Below are 23,380 nucleotides of genomic sequence, written 5' to 3'. Positions count from 1 at the left end.
TCATCTCATCTTTTTCTTTACCAGGCTGGTCTTGTTCTCTTATTAAACAATTTATCAAAAACTGCAAGAGCATATTTTGAGTCTCGACTTTCCTTTGGGCCATAGCCTCATGAATACTTTCTGGTCCTTCCCCTGTTCGGATGAAATGATATATTCTGTCTAGATGTTCCCCCATTTCTGGTATGATAGTCAAATAGCTTGCAACTCGTCATAGACGCACTGAATATAATATCATGTGATCTTCGCCTGGCACTGGATCATATCTACAATCAGTAAGGTACTTTTTGAGGGCTGCGTAAGTAGCCACTTTTGGCGTGCGCTGTAATGCAATGTCTCTTAGCGTCATTCGTTTTGCTTGAGGCGGGGTGATAGGGATACCTCCCCCTGCTCCTCCTGAACTAGAATCGTCAACTAATACTGGATGTGCGGTCGCTGGTAATGTGACTGGTAAAGTAGGTAAGCGTAATGTGGGTTGGTCCTGGATTACTGGCGGATTAAAAGGATTCCCGGGACCAGTGGCTGGAGGAACAGTAATTGTGTTATCAACAGGGTTTTGAGGTTGAGCAGGCGGAGGAAGACGCGGATTTGTATATTCTGGTACAGTATCGTCTAAATAGGAAGAAAGGAAAATTTCAGCTGCGGTCGGTTTATGACGTAGCTTAGTCGGGATTAATGGTGGCGGTAAATTACAGGGTGCTTCCGGGGTCGCCTTAGGCAGGCCCTCGGCGAGAAGGGGATACATGCCTTTAATAAGGGCATTTCTTTGTCTGTCTAACTGTTCTGCTCTTACTCGTTCACCTTCTTCTAGTAGTTCCCTTTCTTGGGCTTTTTCTGATGATTCCCTACTTAGTTCTGCTTTTCTGATTTCTTTTTCTGTTCTTTTATGCGATTCTTTACGCCACAATTCTATGGCATCTTTCTGGGATTGTCTGGCTTTCTTTTTCCATAATGCTTCCTCTACTCTCATGATGCACTCAGCATCCCAAGTTCCTGAAACAGGCCATCTATATTTCTCTTCCAGATTCTTGGTATAGTCTACCCATAATTCTAAGTACAGTATGGCATCTAAGCCATGTTTATGATACATGAAATGTCCGGGACTGTCCCTAGGCGGGACAGGAACTGATTCTTCGAGTATCCCTTTTCTGGTTCCTATCTGACGTAACTTTGAAAACAGAGGCATATTTGAACGTACTCGAACTTGAACACAATATACAATGAACACAGTAATGAATAGCAAAACAAATCATTCATACCACGACATCAAAACACATTAAAAACAGTTCGAACAGATACTACCTAGTACATTGAAAACATAATACTGGAAGTCTCGAAGAAACTATACTAGAAAAACAGAATTACTGGATGCACTGCTAAAACAGTACAGAACATACCGGTCTCATAAAGAGACACGTCATACCGTATCCACCTAGGTGAACACGTCGGACCGGATCTGTGTACCCAAACCCGTCTGGACCGGGCACAAATTAATGAACCCGTCTAGATGCGTTCCCAGCAACGGTACTCACCGGGAAGCAAAACTGAAGGCCTCGGAAACTCGACTGGACTGGACTGCTACGACGTCTGGTTACTGCTACGCACTACGCATGCGCTTCGGGCTTCGGAAAACAGGTGGGCCTCTGGATACCTCGGACCTTGCTCTCTCGGCTTGGGCTCTGGTCGGGACTCCCCGCATTCCTCACCGCCTCATCTGGATGCTGGACCGCTGTCTCCGTCTCCTCCGTGGGCCTGAGGGAGTTTAGCAGGAAAACCTGCAGGTGCGCAGAAAGGGGTCCGTCACGGCTGTAGATGGGGTCAGGGGGCCTGCGTTACATCGCCGGCACGTGGGGAAAAGGGGAGTCCCTATTCGGGCGCCATTATGTGGTAAATAAATAAATTACCGGTACTATTTTTCTATGCATTAAAGGAAAAGGATAGCTCAATAAATGAGAGGCAGAGTCCGTGGTATCTGAGTCATACGGGCTTTAATTAAGTGGCTCGAGCCAATGGACCATCGGGTTCCATCACCGGCTAAGGTTCAGGAAGGGACAATCTCAGGAAAAGGGGCAATCTCTCATTAACATCATACAGTATATATAGTAAAACAGTACAGTTGCATTGAATACAGTAGGCGTAACAAGTAAAAAAGGAAAGATAAGAACATATGGGCGTGAAAAGAAGGCGTGCACAGGGCGTGCACGGAGGTGTGTGATGTAGACGTCACAGAAGTGTCACAGAAGTGTCATAAGTGGGTGGACACATGGAGGGGGCTTCACGGGCAGCTGGAACCTTTAACCTACTGGTGCGTGCAAAACGAGTCATGACGTGTAACTGGGGAGAGCTGGGGGCGCTGACTCCTAGCACTAGAAGAGGAGACTGAAGTCTGGGATGTCAGAACGACCTGTACCTATAGCATATCTGATATCTTGTGTTTAGAGTACATGTTGCTTGATTCTAAAAGTCATCAGGGCAAAGGCTGCTTGTCACTAAAGGCTAGTGTATGCATATATTTCTTCATGTATTGCGTGAACCATGGATCTTCTATGGATACTAATTCAGGAAATCACTTGCATGGAGACAGAAAGACTGGACTGTGGACGAATATGTTTATCCTGTTCGTTAGCTAGGAATGTGAAGCCGGGGAGCTGAACAGATAACTTGTAGGCATAACATATTCTTGGCAGGCAGGCCAGGCCAAGCCGGGCACCGCGCTGCTTGGCAGGAAGTAAGTGAAGGGTCAGGGATGCGGGCGGGGCTGCATCTCTCGGAGTGGTTCAGGAGACTTGAGGCCTGGATCTCGTGCCCGGGCCCTGCAGAGCCCTAGAAACGGGTGCAACTCGATGATTTAACGTGTACCATGTAAATACGTTGGCAACATAGGCCTAAAAGCCTAATTCACGTTGCTTTCAGGAGGACTGGATAACTGACATACTAACGTTGGACGCAACTGTAAATGCGTCTTTAGATTCGGTCATGGAGGGAAAATGCATATTACTCATGCACATATATTACATGTTGGGGAACACGTAGGGACACATAACAGTGCAAAATTCAATTTTCCTTACCCTTGATGTCTTTTTGAAGAGATATAATGTAACTGTTGTTTGTACTTTTGATTTAGGATGGGGGGGGAGTAGTGTCGTGAGACTGTGTGCGCTTGGACCCTTGTGTTTCTGGGGGATTCAACAGAGGAATTACGTAACTTGACGGGAGGTGTTAAAATGTGGTTATTAACAGTTGTGATGTAATCAGAGAACAGTGTGTGATTGTATGCTAAGAAATAAAGACGTTCAATCCAGAGCTTCTTGTGCGGCGTATTCATTTGCATGCTCCTGCGCTGGGGAGGATGCTACAAAGGGTTGTATGACTAATCTCAAATGGTGGGCCTGCACTCCAACTTTTGTCAAACTTATTCAATTGTATCCAACTCAAAATCTACACTTCTGTGTGTTTTGCGTGCTAACAAGTGTGGGGGGGCGTGCCCAGAGCCTGTAAAATTGTGAATGAAACACTGGGAAGCCTAGGGGAAACCCTACGCTACTTGTAGCACAGCTATGGGCAGGTGGCCTCTAAAAAATATTCAAGTCATTAATCCAAAATATTCATCATTTTCCAGATCATTTATTTATTTCAACTTAACCTTGGTGTTTTCCGTGCAATATCAAAATAAATGTACGTAACATTCTTTTTTGGTTAATAAATTCAACATATTGTACATTCAGTTTGTGAATCTTTATGTTCACTCAATTCTATTAAATCACATGAAATGGTTTCAGATTAATTCATAACTCAAAAAATACCCAATGCATTTCGTGTTCTAACCGAACCCTTCATCAGGGGGTAAGTACTAAAACATATATGTAAAGATGCAAAGTTTTCGATGTCCTTGGATGGTTACGGTCTGGATCTACAACACAAAACAGCAATGTCATAATGTATACCGTGTCATATGGCTACATTTAGTTCCTGTGATCTACGTTAACTTGAGGTTAAACTGGGGAGTGACACTGCGAAAAAAATCTATAACTCAGGCAAAGGGAAAAAGAAGAAGGATAGAGTGCATCACCCGTGCAAAGTCTAAAGACATTCTGATAAAACATTACTCAGGGTGCCTGACCCTGTGTGCGATATCAGGTACTGCCCGATTATTGTGAATATGCGGTCTGAGAGGAAATACCCTCTCCAGAACCGTCTTAGCATTAAAAGTCTTGTTTTCAATAGACTCGGTACTGCTAACCAGGCTCAAGTTCCCAAATGCGAGCGATTATCATAGAGATGTACCCGATCTGAAACCCCATGCAAACTGCAAGCAAGCAAACGATCAAACTGACTCTTACCAAACGCCCTGTCCAGAATTCTCAAAGTAATTTCATGTGAAAGCACAGTGATGAACACTGAGTAAGACGGCAATTATCCTAAAACAAATAAACTGTGATTTCATATGTAACCCAAAGTGTATTAACTGTCTCGAGTAATGCTCACGAGGACAAAGTTCATACCTGACAATTCCAGAATGACCACATGAATCCCTTTCTACTTCTTCGTGAATAATCTGCAAGTAACCATCCACAAAAAGAGGTTAGATCACACCCTGCCTTTCCTTCAGCTGTCAATCTATATCAAACAAAGGAATCCCAAAATGATAACTCACCGAAACACTCGAAACGCCACCACCGTAACGTATATTCAAAACTCGAAGCACAGCAAGGTCACATGATCACGTGAGATACACGTGACTGTTTAAAGGTCCTGCCCCGGAACAATGAACATCAACACCGGACTATTTCCCACGGCACTGAAAACAGACTGCTTAATTATGCTGTCGAGTACTCCAGGGCTCGGAGATCCCGAGTTCGAGTCTGCTTACTGTGAATTCAAATAGCCTAGCACCCGATTTCCAATGATAGATACATTAGATTCCGAATCACCAAGGGCGGTCATTATAGGAAAGATAAGCGTAAATTATACATAGATAGTAATTCTCCTCGGGTTAAAAAAACAGAGGAGTGAAACAAATCTATGTGTATTCAATGGCTATACCTCGTGCATCTATTCTGCCAACAGTAGTCAATCATAATAATGCGTGTAAACCCAAGGAAAAATAAAATAAATAAATAAATAAATAAATAAATAAAACAAAAAGAGCTCAAGGAGCCTGGAAATAGAAGACACAAAAAGTTAGAAGGGATTTTAAAAGAGCAGTGCATTCCCTCACAATCTAACAGCAGTATAGCATATGTTTACAAATAACATAATAGTTCATAATGGTCATTGAGATCTCCTGGTATCACAGTTCCTAGAGACTTTATCCAGTGGGTTGCCCTACGTGCCAAAACTGTATTTAGGTCTGTGCCTGATCCTGGTTGATTGCATTCCAAAATCGTATATCGCAATTGGGGAATGGTATGTGATGTTTCTATCCAGTGTTTTGCTAGTGATGAGTTAATGTTTTTGTTACGAATGCGACTTTTATGTTCCACTATGCGTGTTTTGATCTTCCTGCTGGTTCTACCCACATATACTAGCCCACATGGGCATTTTATGGCTTACAATACCCCTTCTGTATTGCAATCTGACGTATGTCGCAACTCTATGTTTTTGCCTGTGTGAGGATGTGCGAAATTCTTGCCCATCATGACGTTGCCACATTGTCCACAGTTGTAGCATTTCATCATGCCCTTGTGTTTAATGTGAGATGTTTCTTTAGAAGGTTTCAAAAGTTCTCTTAAATTGCTCGGCCTCGTATGCGCAAATAGTGGAGTGCCTTGGAATACTTGTTGGAAATCCGGTTCATTTTCAATCAATTCCCAACGATTTATGATGATTGTCTTAATTGCAGGTGCCTGGACCGAATGTTTAATGACACATACTTCTCGTTTCATTGATGACTTCATTTTGGGTCTCAAAAGGTCTTCACGAGGTTTCGGAGAGACTATATGTTGAACCTGCTTCAATACAGTTTCTGGATATCCTCGATCCTTATACTCGATCATTTGATGCTCAATTAATCTCTGGCATGTGTCTGGTTCAGAAGTAATCCTTTTAATCTGCATCATTTGGGAAATGGGTAAGTGCTTTTTTAGAGCATGTGGATGCGAACTTGAAAAAAGCAAGGTATTATTCACATCTGTCGGTTTTTTATATACCGATGTCTCTAAACCCAGCGGTGTTTTCTTGATTTCTGTATCTAGAAAATGAATGGATTCGGTGTCTATTTCAAAAGTGAATTTGATTCTGGGGTTACACTGGTTCAGTTCATTGATACTCTCTTCCAACAGTTGCCTGGAACCCGTCAGGATGACTAAAATTGTCATCGATATAACGGATAAAAAGTGCTGCATTCTCTTTCCAGTGTGCTTTTGATAGTATATGTTGCTCTTCAAAATGTGACATGGAAGTGTTTGCATAGGAGGGCGCTCCTGGAAATTCCATTGAGGTCCCCATGCGCTGAATATAGTGATCTCCTTGCCAAGTAAAGTAGCTGTGATACAGCGCAAAGTGCAACAGTTCCAAAAGAAAGATACTCTTCTCCTCTGGAATGTCTGATTGAAGTAGCCTCCACTCCAATGCCTCGATGCCCTCGCTGTGCGCTATGGAAGTTTACAACGCTACCACATCTATGGTGCAGAGTTGAATGTCATTTAGAAATAGATGCCGCAAAGATTCTAGCTTATGTAAACAGTCTGTAGTGTCCTTCACGTAGGTTACCCATGCCTGAACAAGTGGTTGAAGATGGAAATCCAGGTAGTATCCTAATTGTTCATTGTTTGATCCACATCCTGCCACGATGGGTCTGAATGGAGGTATGGTTTTGTGCTTATGAATCTTGGATAACATGTATATTGTAGAAACCCGTGGAGTGGAATTGTACAGAAATGTTTTGGTATTATCGTCAATGGAACCTTCCTCGAATGCTTTCTGTAATATGACTCCTAACCTGGCTAATATTTCTTTCGTGGGGTCATGACCCAACTTGATGTAAGTCTCTTTATCAAGTACATGTTGATTCACACTATCAGTGTAAAAGTCAGTATCCAAAACCACTAAAGCACCTCCTTCATCGGCCAGATGAAAAGTGATGGATTTGTCCTGTCGCAACTTATTTAAGATGCGCCGCTCTCTCATGGTGAGATTTGGATGAGAAGATGGACCATATTGTAGGCTCTCCGAATCCTTTTTAACTAGGATTTTGAACGTATCCAGAGTTTTATGGGAAATGGGTGAAATGAATTTGCTCTTGGGTTTGAATCTGTGTGATGCCAGTTTCTCTCCATCAGATATGGCACTATGAGAAAAGAACCATCTCAACCGCAGTTTCCGCATAAATTTAAAGAGGGCCACCTCAGTTTCCAAAGCATTGGATACGTATGCGGGAACAAAAGAGATTCCTTTGCTTAAAATTGATTCTTCATCATAGGTCAGAGGTCTCTTTGAGATATTCACCACCAGTTATCTCATTTCTTTACAGTCCTCTGTGGCCTGCCGGTTTCTTTTGTTACTTTTGGTTTTTCCACCCCTGACTGTACGTCTGGATTGATTGAGTTTTTGTCCGGAGGCGTATTGGCGTTGGGGCCTTCCGCTAAAAAAGGCGTCTTGACAGTAGATGTAGTTGCTGTCTCTTCTGTGACTACATTGGGTGTTTGAAGCACCGAAGATGCACTAGGTCGTTGTAATGATAAATCCTGATCTGTTGCGATGCTCTCTTCCGATGACAATAACCGGGCAGTACCTGATATCGCACACAGGGTCAGGCACCCCGAGTAATGTTTTATCAGAATGTCTTTAGACTTTGCACGGGTGATGCACTCTATCCTTCTTCTTTTTCCCTTTGCCTGAGTTATAGATTTTTTTTGCAGTGTCACTCCCCAGTTTAACCTCAAGTTAACGTAGATCACAGGAACCAAATGTAGTCATATGACACGGTATACATTATGACATTGCTGTTTTGTGTCCAGACCGTAACCATCCAAGGACATCGAAAACTTTGCATCTTTACATATATGTTTTAGTACTTATCCCCTGATGAAGGGTTCGGTTAGAACCCAAAATGCATTGGGTATTTTTTGAGTTATGAAATAATCTGAAACCATTTCATGTGATTTAATTGAATTGAGTGAACAGAAGGATTCACAAACTGAGTGTACAATATGTTGAATTTATTAACCAAAAAAGAATGTTACGTACATTTATTTTGATATTGCACGGAAAATACCAAGGTTAAGTTTATATAAATAAATGATCTGGAAAATGATGAATATTTTGGATTAATGACTTGAATATTCTTTAGAGGCCCCCTGCCCATAGCTGTGCTACAAGTAGCGTAGGGTTTCCCCTAGGCTCCCCAGTGTTTCACAAAGGGTTGTATGGCATTACAAACCGGGCTTTTACCCCGCGTGCCATTACAACCCTGTTTTTACAACGCAAGTCGTTACAACGACTTGTGCTATAAGCGCTGGATAGTGGAATAGTTTAATTTTCTATTCCAACTCCAGCCCACGTTACAGTAGGGAAGGTGTTGGAATAGAAAATTAAACTATTCCCTATCCAACAGCGCCCTCCAGCGCAAGTCGTTGTAACGACTTGCGTTGTAAAAGCAGCTTTGTAATAGCAGCGCGGGGTAATGCCCACGTTGTTATGGCTGTTTACCCTACAAAGGCCAGCTGAGATGTTGCTATGGCCACCATAGTCAGTGTGTTAATATTGTCATAAGTGTTACTATTTAACTGAATTGCAAACTCCATCATGTGCCAGGGTTCATTATAACAGAGCTAAAGTAGCATTGATGAGAAATGTTATGAGCCAATCCTTTTTTTTTATAAAAGGAACTTGCATAGGCATGCATATTTGTAGAGATAAGGGTGAGGCACATATGATGCAATGTTGGTACCAGTGCAAAACACTATATATCAATATAGCTGCCAAGTTTCAGATTCCCTATGTGTGACATTACCATGGCTTAAGTGTACTTATGTGTGTCATGATATGCTTAATGTGTGATACTATGAGTAAAACGTTATTGCAATTAAAACCATGCTGAAAATCCCTGTAAAGATAAATATTAGAAATTACTCCACTTGGTGCCATATGAAGTGCCACTTTTTGTTCAAATGTACATGCACTGTGTTAGTGCTGCTACTGGTGACATACTGTCACTGAATTTAAACTTACCAGTGTCTGCAGAGAGCAGGGGCTACCCACCATCAGCCTCATAAAATAGTGCACACTGACCAAGGTTTAACCTATCCTTGACCCCTTATCATCTGGCCTAGCTGCAGACACTGGTAGCAGCTAAATTCTGAGCTTCAGTGTCTTTCTCAAAGCGCTGATAAATACCTGTTCACACTTGTGAAACCAAAATAACTGTTTCTCGGAACAGAGCAACTCTCCAAATTGCATAGCAAAATGTTCCAGTGAAGGACTGGGGGAATTACTAACGTTATGCGTTAGGTTGACCCGTGATGCGTGGCATTTGGCATAGCTGTATAAACACCCACTAACATTTCAGCCTCACTACTAAGTGACTGGGATACTCAGTGGCTCAATAATTTGAACGTTTGTAGTGTCTAAGGACCTCATTGAGTGTGACAGAGGCAAGATCTGACATAAAACATACCGTTCCCCCGCCTCATTTAGAGAGAAGAGCCTTAGCTGGCTCTATCATTGGAAACAGTCTATTTACTAGATGCCTCCGGGCAGTAGTGCGCTTTACAAATCCTGATAACATAACATACTACATCAGGGATTGGAACTAAGACTACAGAAAAACAAAAGCTCTCTGATCATCAGATACAACACAGTACATAATGGACTAAACAAGGATGCTGAACTACATTACTGGCTGTTGTCATTGATTTGTATCATGTATACCTTCAATGTACAGCTGAAAAAACTCTTCTGTTATATTGCTGAAATCTGGTTTAACATACGTACTGTCCTCCTCAATCCCCAAGATGACCAACGCGCCCCACCGGAAGCAAAACCAAATCTCAGAGACCAGCTAAGCAAATGCCTCAGCACCTCCAACCCTCCTACTGCCACAAAACCCAAACAGGGAGTGAAAAACGTTAATGCATGGATCACCAATTGCACAGGGAGCATCGTCCCCTTCAAGAGCAACATCCAGAGAAAATCCCCCCAAAAGCCCTGCTAGAACACCCAAGAACTCAGAACAGTTAAACGAGACAGCAAACAGTTGGAGAGGAGATGGGGCACTAGCAAGGGCACTTCTTACAAGGCAGCCTTCAAGACCTCCCTCAACTTCTACCACCACCACCTGAGAACAAAAAAAGAAGACAGCCTTTGCTGCATGCATCAAAACCAGCACCAACAACACCAAAGAGCTTTTCAACATCATTAAGTAATTCTCTAACCAGGCTGCCAGCAAAACCAACATCACACCCTCACTGGAGCTGTGCGAAAACCTCACCCACTTCTTCCACGACAATATCAAAACCATATACAGAAACTTTGAACCGCAACCCACACATATGGATTTCCTTGACAGATGCACCTCCACCATAACTGACACAAACCACAGGCTGACTACCTGGAACATCCTCTCCACCAAGGGCATCACCTCCATCATGAAAGCCATCCACTCAGGAGCTCTCACAGACCCATGCCCACACCACATCTTCAACCTCAGAAACCAAAGGATGGCCAGGAACTCACCACCCTACTCAACACCTCTATCACTGCTGCAATATTTCCCAACACCTGGAAACACGCCAAAGTCAGACCACCATTTAAAAAAACCTCTCCTGGCCCCAGCAAACTCAAAAAATTACCAGCCAATCACCCTGATCCCATTCATGGTGAAGATACTGGAGAAGACCATCAACAATTGACCCATGACACACCTAGAGCAGAACTACTCAACATCTCCTAATCCACCTTCTGCAGCAATCACAGGACGGAAACTGCCTTGATAGCAGCCACCGAAAACATCTAAACCTTCCTTGACTGTTGAGAAACAGCAGCTTTGATCCTCCATAACCTCTTGGCAGCCTTCAATACCGAATCCCATGACACGCTGATCGAAAGACTCCACCACATCCGTATCCAAGGAGATGGATCACCTCCTTTCTCACCAGAGGAATCCAAAGGATCCACCTCTCACCTTTCACCTCTGAACTCAAGGAGATCACCAGTGGAGTCCCCCAGGGCTCAGCCCCATGCTCTTCAATGCCTATATGAGCCTTCTGGCCAACATTATCATATCCACGGTCTCAACATAATTTCTTACGCAGACGACACCCAACTCATCTTCTCACTCAATGACGAGCCCACCACCACCAGAACCAACTTCCAAAGATGCATGACAAACGTCACTGACTGGATGAAGAACAACTGCCTGCAGCTGAAAACAGACAAGACAGAAGTACTGATATTTGGCAACAGCATCAACACATGGAATGACTCCTGGTGGCCTTCAGACCTAGGACCCGCACCCACTCCCTCTGTCCACGCCAGAAACCTTGGAATCATTATTGACAACAAACTCAACATGAAATCACAGTTAAACTTCATTTCCTCTGCCTGTTTTCTCACTTTGCAAATGCTATTTGAGATCTTCAAGTGGCTTTCCCTACATACGAAATGCACCGCGACACTAGCCCTCATCACTAGTCGACTGGACTATGGCAATGCCCGATTGTCACGATCACTGTCCAGGCACGGGGGTCGCAACGCATACAGGTCGATTCCCCCTTCATGTCTCTTTGAAAGCAAGAGCAAGAATGAATGTGTAGCACGTAAGGAACCACTAGGGGGCGAATGGAGCAGGAGACACTACATGTCCCAGCAGCCTTATGGATACCAAACAGGAAGTCGAATCCGGCGTTGCTGCCCGATTCGCTGCTACAAAGCCCCTCACTTTCTCAGGATTGGGGCTTCACAAACTTTCCGGATTTGTAGCTGATTCCCGCAAGCGAATGGTGTCCCCCGCTGGATTATCAGAGTTCCTGTATTCTGTTCTCGTAATCAATGGCTGGGGCGGATTCTAGCCTATTTCTTCCGCTCTTGCGCTTGCGAGGGTTTCCAGATGCCTTTTCCTGTGTTTGCTCCACGAGGTGTGTGACATCTGTTTAGACCACAGACTCAAGGCGCCTTGCAACGCTCGGATTACCCCAGGTATTTAAGTGGCCGGGGAGGGAAAGCAGCGCATTAGCGCTCTTCCTGGATCCGCCTTTTAGTTTTGATATCTTTGGGATCTGGTTCATTCTTTGCTCACGGATTGCTCAGTTGCTGTGAGGTAACAGAGACTTGGGTATTCCTCCGAAGTTTGCTTTTTACGCCTACGGGACCAGCGCTGTGTTTTCTACAACCCTTGGGAGACATTACAAGAGGCTGCCAGATGTGTACTTTATAGACTCAATCCTCTACCCATATTCTGCGTGTACTGCTGTGTTGTAAGTAGTTGGTTCTATTCTCTAACATATGTTTGGTAAGACTGGTCTTCTTTAGGTCACTGCGTAACTCATGGCTTCTTGTTTTGTTTTTATACATAGTTACGTACGCAGGGGACTCCTTATGCATCTGTGCGGATCTCTGAAACAGAAGTAGGACTAGGAGGAATCCATCTGCCTGCAGTATTTCTTATTTTATCCACTTCCCTTTTCCCCAGGGTGCATAGTAGTGTTTTCTTCACTCTGTGTGGGATTGCGCCCAGGGGAGTAGGGGGTCTTCTCTACTCGTCATCGTTCCCGCTGGCGATCTTCCGAGGTTAGTGGCCGTTCAGTTACCTGGTGCTACTGGCATCACGACACCTCAATGTAGGAATCAATGCACAACTCCCACAGAGACTTCAAACCATCTTGACCTTTCATCGACGAACCCACATCACACCCAACCTCACACAATTCCACTGACTTCCCGCATAGGAGATGCCAATTCAAGCTGCTGACCCACCCACAAAAGGCTCTACACAACCAAGGACCCACCTACATTAAGCACCACCTGTACTTCCACCAGCCATTGAGAAGACTATGATTCACATCCCTTTTACTTGCCCATACTCCCTGCATCTACCGAAGCAGAGCTCCTTCTCCCATATTGCAGCAAAGGGCTGGAACAGCCTCCACACGCACCTCTGGACCATCCTCTCACTTCCGGAAATCAGAATGGCCCTTAAGACCTGGCTGTTTGAATGACCCTCCAAGATCTGCAAGCACCTGGATACTGTATTGGGTTATTAGCCGTGCTTTATAAATTCTGATTTATTGATTGATTGATTGAGGACGATAGTGCTGGCCATCTATGCATACTGAAACTGAAATGTTTATGCATGCTTACTTTCAGACATCTGCAGTCATATCAGTTATTCACAGAGAAGAGAGATGAAGGGTTCTTTACCAATGAGTGAAATCATTAATGTAATAGTAGACTGCTCTCTTACATCATTTCTTGCTGGGGGACTCTGTATCAACCAGCACGTTCAACAACAGACACCACCTATTTCTGGAAGGCTTAGTGAATTCAACAGTGATTTCCACCACAACCAGCACTTCTGGAACTTTTCCTGCAGCACTTCATGTTGGGAAAATCAAGGAGTTATCATTCACAGCACTCCTGCACCTGCTCTTGTAGCCCTTCATGCTGGGAGACTCCATGAAAGATCACTCACACCACTTTAGCACCTGCTCCTGCAGCACGTCATGCTGGGAGAATCCATGAATGCACCCCTGTTCCTGAAGCACATCGTAGTGGGAGACTATGAATTTAGAAGTGAGCTTCACCACTCCTGCAGCACTTTAGGCTGAGTGACTCCATGAATGATCATCCACAGCACCCCCATAGCACTTTATGCTAGGAAACTCCTTATCATTCACAGCACTCCTGCACATGTAGCTTGTATTGCTGGGAGATTCCATGAATGATCACTGACAGCACATCTGCACCTGTTCCGGCAGCACTTCACGATGGGAGACTCCATGAATGATCACTCACAGCAACTCCGGCACCTGCAGCACCTCATCCTGGGAGAATCCATAAATGCACCCCTGATCTTGTAGTACCTGATAGTGAGAGACTAAGAAGTCAGAAGTGAGCTACACCACTCCTGAAGCACTTTATGCTGGGACATTCCATGAATGATCACTCACATCACTCCTGCACTTGCAGCACCGCACGATGGGAGACTCACATCACTCCTGTTCCTGCAGCATGTAATGCTGTGAGACTCCATGAATAATCACTAACAGCACTCCTCCACCTGTTCCAACAGCATGCAATGCTGGGAGACTCCATGAATGATCACGAAGAGCACTCGTCCACCTGCTCCAGCAGCATGCAATGCTGGGAGACGCCATGAATGATCACGAACAGCACTCCTCCACCTGTTCCAGCAGCATGCAATGCTGGGAGACTCCATGAATGATCACGAACAGCACTCCTCCACCTGCTCCAGCAGCATGTAATGCTGGGAGACTCCATGAATGATCACGAACAGCACTCCTCCACCTGCTCCAGCAGCATGCAATGCTGGGAAACTCCATGAATGATCACGAACAGCACTCCTCCACCTGCTCCAGCAGCATGCAATGCTGGGAGACTCCATGAATGATCACGAACAGCACTCCTCCACCTGCTCCAGCAGCATGCAATGCTGGGAGACTCCATGAATGATCACGAACAGCACTCCTCCACCTGTTCCAGCAGCATGCAATGCTGGGTGACTCCATGAATGATCACAAACAGCACTCCTCCACCTGTTCTGTAGCACATAATGCTGGGAGATGCAATAAAAACCACCTAATCCTGCAACACTTGCTGCTGGGAGACTCCATGAATTATCCCTCATGGCACTTCTGCACCTGCAGCACGTAATACTGGGAGACTCCATGAATGATCACTCACAGCACTCCTGCACCCTCAGCATGTAATACTGGGAGACTCCATGAATGATCCCTCACCATACTCCTGCAGGACGTTATGCTGGGAGACCCAGTAAAATGTTCACTCACAGCACTCCTGCACCTGCTCCTGTAGCACGTCATGCTGGGAGACTCCATGAATGTTCACTCATAGCACTCCTGCACCTGCTCAGGCAGCAAGTAATGCTGGGAGACTCCATGAATGATCACGAACAGCACTCCTGCAGCATGTTATGCTGGGAGACCCAGTAAAATGTTCAATCACAGCACTCCTGCACCTGCTCCTGTAGCACGTCATGCTGGGAGACTCCATGAATGTTCACTCACAGCACTCGTGCAACATGTAATACTGGGAGACTCCATGAATGATCCCTCACCATACTCCTGCACCTGCAGCACGTAATGCTGGGAGACCCAGTAAAATGTTCGCTCACAGCACTCCTGAACCTGCTCCTGTAGCACGTCATGCTGGGAGACTCCATGAATGATCCCTCACCATACTCCTGCAGCACGTTATGCTGGGAGACCCAGTAAAATGTTCACTCACAGCACTCCTGCACCTGCTCAGGGAGCACGTCATGCTGGGAGACTCCATGAATGATCACTCACAGCACTCCTGCACCTGCAGCACGTAATGCTCGGAGACTCCATGAATGATCATTACAGCACTCCTGCACCTGCAGCATGTAATGCTCGGAGACTCCATGAATGATCATTACAGCACTCCTGCACCTGCAGCACGTAATGCTCAGAGACTCCATGAATGATCATTACAGCACTCCTGCACCTGCAGCACGTAATGCTCGGCGACTCCATGAATGATCCTTAACAGCACTCCTCTACCTGTTCCAGCAGCATGCAATGCTGGGAGACTCCATGAATGATCACGAACAGCACTCCTCCACCTGTTCTGTAGCACATAATGCTGGGAGATGCCATAAAAACCACCTAATCCTGCAAAACCTGCTGCTGGGAGACACCATGAATTATCCCTCATGGCACTTCTGCACCTGCAGCAAGTAATGCTGGGAGACTCCATGAATGATCACTAACAGCACTCCTGCACCTGCAGCACGTAATACTGGGAGACTCCATGAATGATCATTCACAGCACTCCTGCACCCTCAGCATGTAATACTGGGAGACTCTATAGATGATCCCTCACCATACTCCTGCAGCACGTTATGCTGGGAGACCCAGTAAAATGTTCACTCACAGCACTCCTGCACCTGCTCCTTTAGCACGTCAGGCTGGGAGACTCCATGAATGTTCACTCATAGCACTCCTGCACCTGCTCAGGCAGCATGTAATGCTGGGAGACTCCATGAATGGTCACGAACAGCACTCCTCCACCTGTTCCAACAGCATGCAATGCTGGGAGACTCCATGAATGATCACGAACAGCACTCCTCCACCTGCTCCTGCAGCATGTAATGCTGGGAGACTCCATGATTCATCACGAACAGCTCTCCTCCACCTGTTCCAGCAGCATGTAATGTTTGGAGACTCCATGAATGATCACGAACAGCACTCCTCCACCTGTTCCAGCAGCATGAAATGCTGGGAGACTCCTTGAATGATCACGAACAGCACTCCTCCACCTGCTCCAGCAGCATGCAATGCTGGGAGACTCCATGAATGATCACGAACAGCACTCCTCCACCTGGTCTGTAGCACATAATGCTGGGAGATGCCATAAAAACCACCTAATCCTGCAACACTTGCTGCTGGGAGACTCCATGAATTATCCCTCATGGCACTTCTGCACCTGCAGCACGTAATGCTGGGAGACTTCATGAATGATCACGAACAGCACTCCTCCACCTGCTCCAGCAGCATGTAATGCTGGGAGACTCCATGAATGGTCACGAACAGCACTCCTCCACCTGTTCCAACAGCATGCAATGCTTGGAGACTCCATGAATGATCACGAACAGCACTCCTCCACCTGCTCCTGCAGCATGTAATGCTGGGAGACGCCATGATTGATCACGAACAGCTCTCCTCCACCTGTTCCAGCAGCATGCAATGCTGGGAGACTCCTTGTATGATCACGAACAGCACTCCTCCACCTGCTCCAGCAGCATGCAATGCTGGGAGACTCCATGAATGATCACGAACAGCACTCCTCCACCTGTTCCAGCAGCATGCAATGCTGGTAGACTCCATGAATGATCATGAACAGCACTCCTCCACCTGTTCCAGCAGCATGCAATGCTGGGAGACTCCATGAATGATCAGGAACAGCACTCCTCCACCTGCTCCAGCAGCATGCAATGCTGGGAGACTCCATGAATGATCACGAACAGCACTCCTCCACCTGCTCCAGCAGCATGCAATGCTGGGAGACTCCATGAATGATCACGAACAGCACTCCTCCACCTGTTCCAGCAGCATGCAATGCTGGGAGACTCCATGAATGATCACGAACAGCACTCCTCCACCTGTTCTGTAGCACATAATGCTGGGAGATGCAACACTTGCTGCTGGGAGACTCCATGAATTATCCCTCATGGCACTTCTGCACCTGCAGCACGTAATGCTGGGAGACTCCATGAATGATCACTAACAGCACTCAATACTGGGAGACTCCATGAATGATCACTCACAGCACTCCTGCACCCTCAGCATGTAATACTGGGAGACTCCATGAATGATCCCTCACCATACTCCTGCAGCACGTTATGCTGGGAGACCCAGTAAAATGTTCACTCACAGCACTCCTGCACCTGCTCCTGTAGCACGTCATGCTGGGAGACTCCATGAATGTTCACTCATAGCACTCCTGCACCTGCTCAGGCAGCATGTAATGCTGGGAGACTCCATGAATGATCACGAACAGCACTCCTGCAGCATGTTATGCTGGGAGACCCAGTAAAATGTTCAATCACAGCACTCCTGCACCTGCTCCTGTAGCACGTCATGCTGGAAGACTCAATGAATGTTCACTCACAGCACTCGTGCAGCATGTAATACTGGGAGACTCCATGAATGATCCCTCACTATACTCCTGCACCTGCAGCACGTAATGCTGGGAGACCCAGTAAAATGTTCACTCGCAGCACTCCTGCACCTGCTCCAGTAGCACGTCATGCTGGGAGACTCCATGAATGATCCCTCACCATACTCCTGCAGCACGTTATGCTGGGAGACCCAGTAAAATGTTCACTCACAGCACTCCTGCACCTGCTCCGGGAGCACGTCATGCTGGGAGACTCCATGAATGATCACTCACAGCACTCCTGCACCTGCAGCACGTAATGCTCGGAGACTCCGTGAATGATCATTACAGCACTCCTGCACCTGCAGCCCGTAATGCTGGGAGACTTCATGAATGATCACGAACAGCACTCCTCCACCTGCTCCAGCAGCATGTAATGCTGGGAGACTCCATGAATGGTCACGAACAGCACTCCTCCACCTGTTCCAACAGCATGCAATGCTTGGAGACTCCATGAATGATCACGAACAGCACTCCTCCACCTGCTCCTGCAGCATGTAATGCTGAGACATGCCATGATTGATCACGAACAGCTCTCCTCCACCTGTTCCAGCCGCATGCAATGCTGGGAGACTCCTTGTATGATCACGAACAGCACTCCTCCACCTGCTCCAGCAGCATGCAATGCTGGGAGACTCCATGAATGATCACGAACAGCACTCCTCCACCTGTTCCAGCAGCATGCAATGCTGGTAGACTCCATGAATGATCATGAACAGCACTCCTCCACCTGTTCCAGCAGCATGCAATGCTGGGAGACTCCATGAATGATCAGGAACAGCACTCCTCCACCTGCTCCAGCAGCATGCAATGCTGGGAGACTCCATGAATGATCACGAACAGCACTCCTCCACCTGCTCCAGCAGCATGCAATGCTGGGAGACTCCATGAATGATCACGAACAGCACTCCTCCACCTGTTCCAGCAGCATGCAATGCTGGGAGACTCCATGAATGATCACGAACAGCACTCCTCCACCTGTTCTGTAGCACATAATGCTGGGAGATGCAACACTTGCTGCTGGGAGACTCCATGAATTATCCCTCATGGCACTTCTGCACCTGCAGCACGTAATGCTGGGAGACTCCATGAATGATCACTAACAGCACTCAATACTGGGAGACTCCATGAATGATCACTCACAGCACTCCTGCACCCTCAGCATGTAATACTGGGAGACTCCATGAATGATCCCTCACCATACTCCTGCAGCACGTTATGCTGGGAGACCCAGTAAAATGTTCACTCACAGCACTCCTGCACCTGCTCCTGTAGCACGTCATGCTGGGAGACTCCATGAATGTTCACTCATAGCACTCCTGCACCTGCTCAGGCAGCATGTAATGCTGGGAGACTCCATGAATGATCACGAACAGCACTCCTGCAGCATGTTATGCTGGGAGACCCAGTAAAATGTTCAATCACAGCACTCCTGCACCTGCTCCTGTAGCACGTCATGCTGGAAGACTCAATGAATGTTCACTCACAGCACTCGTGCAGCATGTAATACTGGGAGACTCCATGAATGATCCCTCACTATACTCCTGCACCTGCAGCACGTAATGCTGGGAGACCCAGTAAAATGTTCACTCACAGCACTCCTGCACCTGCTCCTGTAGCACGTCATGCTGGGAGACTCCATGAATGATCCCTCACCATACTCCTGCAGCACGTTATGCTGGGAGACCCAGTAAAATGTTCACTCACAGCACTCCTGCACCTGCTCCGGGAGCACGTCATGCTGGGAGACTCCATGAATGATCACTCACAGCACTCCTGCACCTGCAGCACGTAATGCTCGGAGACTCCGTGAATGATCATTACAGCACTCCTGCACCTGCAGCCCGTAATGCTCGGAGACTCCATGAATGATCATTACAGCACTCCTGCACCTGCAGCACATAATGCTCGGAGACTCCATGAATGATCATTACAGCACTCATGCACCTGCAGCACGTAATGCTGGGAGACTCCATGAATGATCATTACAGCACTCCTGCACCTGCAGCACGTAATGCTCGGAGACTCCATGAATGATCATTACAGCACTCCTGCACCTGCAGCACATAATGCTGGGAGACTCCATGAATGATCATTACAGCACTCCTGCACCTGCAGCACGTAATGCTGGGAGACTCCATGAATGATCACTCACAGCACTCCTGCACCTGCTCCTGTACCTTGTTATGTCTTTCATAAACGGGTTTGCTTCACATTCTAAGGTGGATGGACAAGCCCTGAAAGATTTTTGAGAGTGCATAGGATGGGGTTTCTTGTATTTTCTAACTCTGGCACAATTTAAAATTCCTGTAGATAGTCCAAGCGGTATTTAGTATTGGATTTTATGGAGATATTAATACTGAATGTATGCAGGATGTTAGAGATATGTATAAATACCCCTAACACTTCTTGTTTGATCCCTAGAAGTGTTAGGAATAACTCACACCTCTATGTCGACATGTTTTAGCTGTTTCCCTAGTCCCTGTACGCTTTCATCAGGACCTGGATACCAGGGTTCAATTTAGCACCTCACTCACAACTAATAAATTGGTGGACGGATTAGGTACTGCCACCATGGTGGAGAACTTTGCGGCAGTTCCTGTAAAATGCACTGAAAGTTTGACAGACGGCTCCATCAACAAGTATTTTTAAAAACAAAATCCCAAGCAGGATTTTGTTTTTGAAAATTAAAAACATCAAGGACGCCCCGCTGTGGGACATTCTCCCATGGTGTGGGAATCCTTTTACTATGTTCACTGGCTGTGACGGACACTGAAAACTGGCCATGTGTTTGCCCACTCTAAGTAGTCTCTGCCGTCTACATACTGAGGTTTTTCCTGGCTTTGAGGAGAGGGAACTTTGGTTTAGCAGACACAGTACTCTGGCATGACGTAGTCCATTTCTCTGCCAAAGTCTAAATCAGGACAACTGTGTTTTAAATTACTGCAGTTGGTGCTACTGCGAAGAAACACATGCACATAGACACTCATGCGCATACAAGTAATACTCACATCAGAGGTCGAGTCGTCTCTGCTTCGGGACATGTGGTGGGAAACCAGAAACACACATATTAACAGACTTATTTCAACTACACGGAGAATTGCAGCAAAGCTGTGTGTGAGCCAATGTGCCAAAGATTTGGTACTCCACAGAAAAATAAAAGAGGGCACTGCGAATACATGCATAAATCACAAAGCAAACATGCATGGGTGGTAGATGTGTGGGAGAACACTCATGGGGCCTGATGTATGACCCTTTTTTGCAGTCGCAAAGGGGATTTCGGCCCTTTTGCGACTGCAAAATAGGTCAGCCCAATTTACAAACTCTGGGGCATATGATCAAGCAGGGTGTTAAACTTATTGCCATTCTAGCGGAAGAAAACTGCCCCAAAAGCGGCGATAATGGGCTTGATAATATGCCCATGAGAATTCCAATAGAAGACCATGTTGACACCAGAACATGGGCTTCTATTGGAATTCTCAAGGGCATATTATCAAGCCTGTTATCGCTGCTTTAGCTGCAGTTTTCTGCTGCTAAAACGGCAATAACTTTAACTCCGTTTCTTCATAATATGCCCCTTTATTTTGTGACTCACAAAATAGGGTTAGCGACTCACTATTAGAAAGGGGCATGCTAAGGGCATCCCTTTCTAATAGCAAGTCCATAACCCATGTATGAATGTTTTGAGACAGCAATTGCGATAGTAAAACACTCGCAGTTTACCACCCTTCTCAGAAGGGTGGTAAGGCACTAGCAAACAGGAAGAGGTCACCGTGGGGCCCCTTCCACATTGGGAATGCATGCACAAATATTTTTTAAGAGCAGACAGTGGTCCCAGGGACCACTGCCTCCCCTTAAAAAGTTTAACGGAAAAGTTTCATTTTTAGTTTTTTAAATGAATTCCGTTTTCTTTCAAGGAAAACAGGCTGCATTAAAAAAAACTGCTTTATTGACAAATCCGTCCCAGACATGGTGGTCTGCTGTCCCGAGCAGGCCACCATCCCTGGGAGTGCCAGCCATTCCCAATGGGGTCGCAAATTGCAACAGCCTCATTAATATTGATGAGACATGCAATGTGCGACCCCATTGGAAATCGCAAACCGTGTCTGAGACACTGTTGTACATTGCAGTTAGTGAGTCGCAAATTGCGAGTTTTAATTTGATGCAATTTGCGACTCACTAAATGCAAGCTTCGTACATCTGGCCCATAGTGTCATTCTTTTGCGGCCATAGCGCAGTGAGAAAGTTATCAGCTCTACCCTGCTGAAAGATGTGAAGGATCCCATGGAGGGGAGTAGCAAGGGAGCCGACTGTGATCAAACACTATAAACATCAGAAAAGAGGGCATTCTATGAGTTTGATCCCTCCATATTTATCTCTTAGTTCAGCCCTCAGTACTCTGTATGAATGTCTCTGCTCATCTTTTCTCCCTGTCATAACTTTCAATTTATCTTTAAAGGTTGCAGTCTCATCAAGAAAGCATGAAACACCCCCGGCCAGCGACATGCGGTGCCTAAGACGTCATTAATGAGCAAATGAATAGATGCTGTACTACAAACTTACCAGGGGGCTGAAGACACCCGGATGTGGCCCAGTGCTCCAGAATCTGTATTCTTGAGTGCATGTTTATAACTTCTATGCAAAGATTCTGTGATCAAATGAGCTCATGATGTAATGCATTAAAATTTCCGAACTATCACCAAATAAACAATATTCAACAGATAACAAACTTGGCATTCTTTCACACCTGTGTTCTGTACTCCAAAAATGGTGGTGTTAGTCCAACCGCCCCTATCTGTTTCTGCAGTCTGAAATGCATCTGCATCATTTAAAGGGTCATCCAGTGAAAAGAGAGTTCTCTTTACCCAATCCTGCACCACTACCAATCACCAACATTAAAAAATCGAGACATTTCAGTCACCTGAGGCCTGATAGGGTGTTGATAAATATTACAACACATATTATGACATCATTCACGGTGGGGGGTGGGGGGGTGGAACATACAAAAGTAAACTTTGAACTCTTTAGCTGTCACAACTCATGTGGCTCCATTTGTCAACGCCCCCTTAAATGCACTTGAGGAACAAGTTCGGAGCGGTGTGGATCTGTCTGTGCATAAATTAACACAGCCGTAAACCGATCCACCTTCATTAACAAGAGACCTCTGGCTCCATTAGCTGTCTTTCTTACTTATCCCTCTGGCATGTAAAAACAGGAGCAATGATGCAAATCAAAGAATATTTAAAGAGAGCCAAGCTTTCCAACAGAAAATACTATCATTTCCATATGCATGTTCTCTACACCACCTAAGTATCTTTATTTGTAGATATTGACATCAAATGGCCAAATGAAGTGAAGAATCTCCTCAAAGCCACCGTTGTCATTCCTGGAAAGAACTGTATTGCACAACACCCTGCTGTGAATTCTGGAACGAGGATGCAAGACGCCGCCTTCCACGAAGTTCAAAGACCTCGAGGTGTGTCACTTTATATGGCTACTGTCCATG

General features: G+C 45.8%; 1 protein-coding gene across 1 annotated transcript in view; it reads left to right on the top strand.

Moving 5' to 3' along the window:
* Positions 1–22,587, top strand: part of LOC144807907 (uncharacterized) — a 319,307-nt gene extending 296,720 nt beyond the window's left edge. Inside the window, exon 9 of the mRNA XM_078673503.1 lies at positions 22,334–22,587. The gene's annotated coding sequence lies outside the window, so the exon portion shown is untranslated. The remainder of the gene's footprint in view (positions 1–22,333) is intronic.
* The last annotated feature ends 793 nt before the right edge of the window (positions 22,588–23,380 follow it).

The sequence above is a fragment of the Lissotriton helveticus genome, chromosome 1_2 (assembly GCF_964261635.1).
Source record: "Lissotriton helveticus chromosome 1_2, aLisHel1.1, whole genome shotgun sequence".
Classification (NCBI taxonomy): Eukaryota; Metazoa; Chordata; class Amphibia; order Caudata; family Salamandridae; genus Lissotriton; species Lissotriton helveticus.
This window is presented reverse-complemented; position numbering and strand designations above follow the sequence as displayed.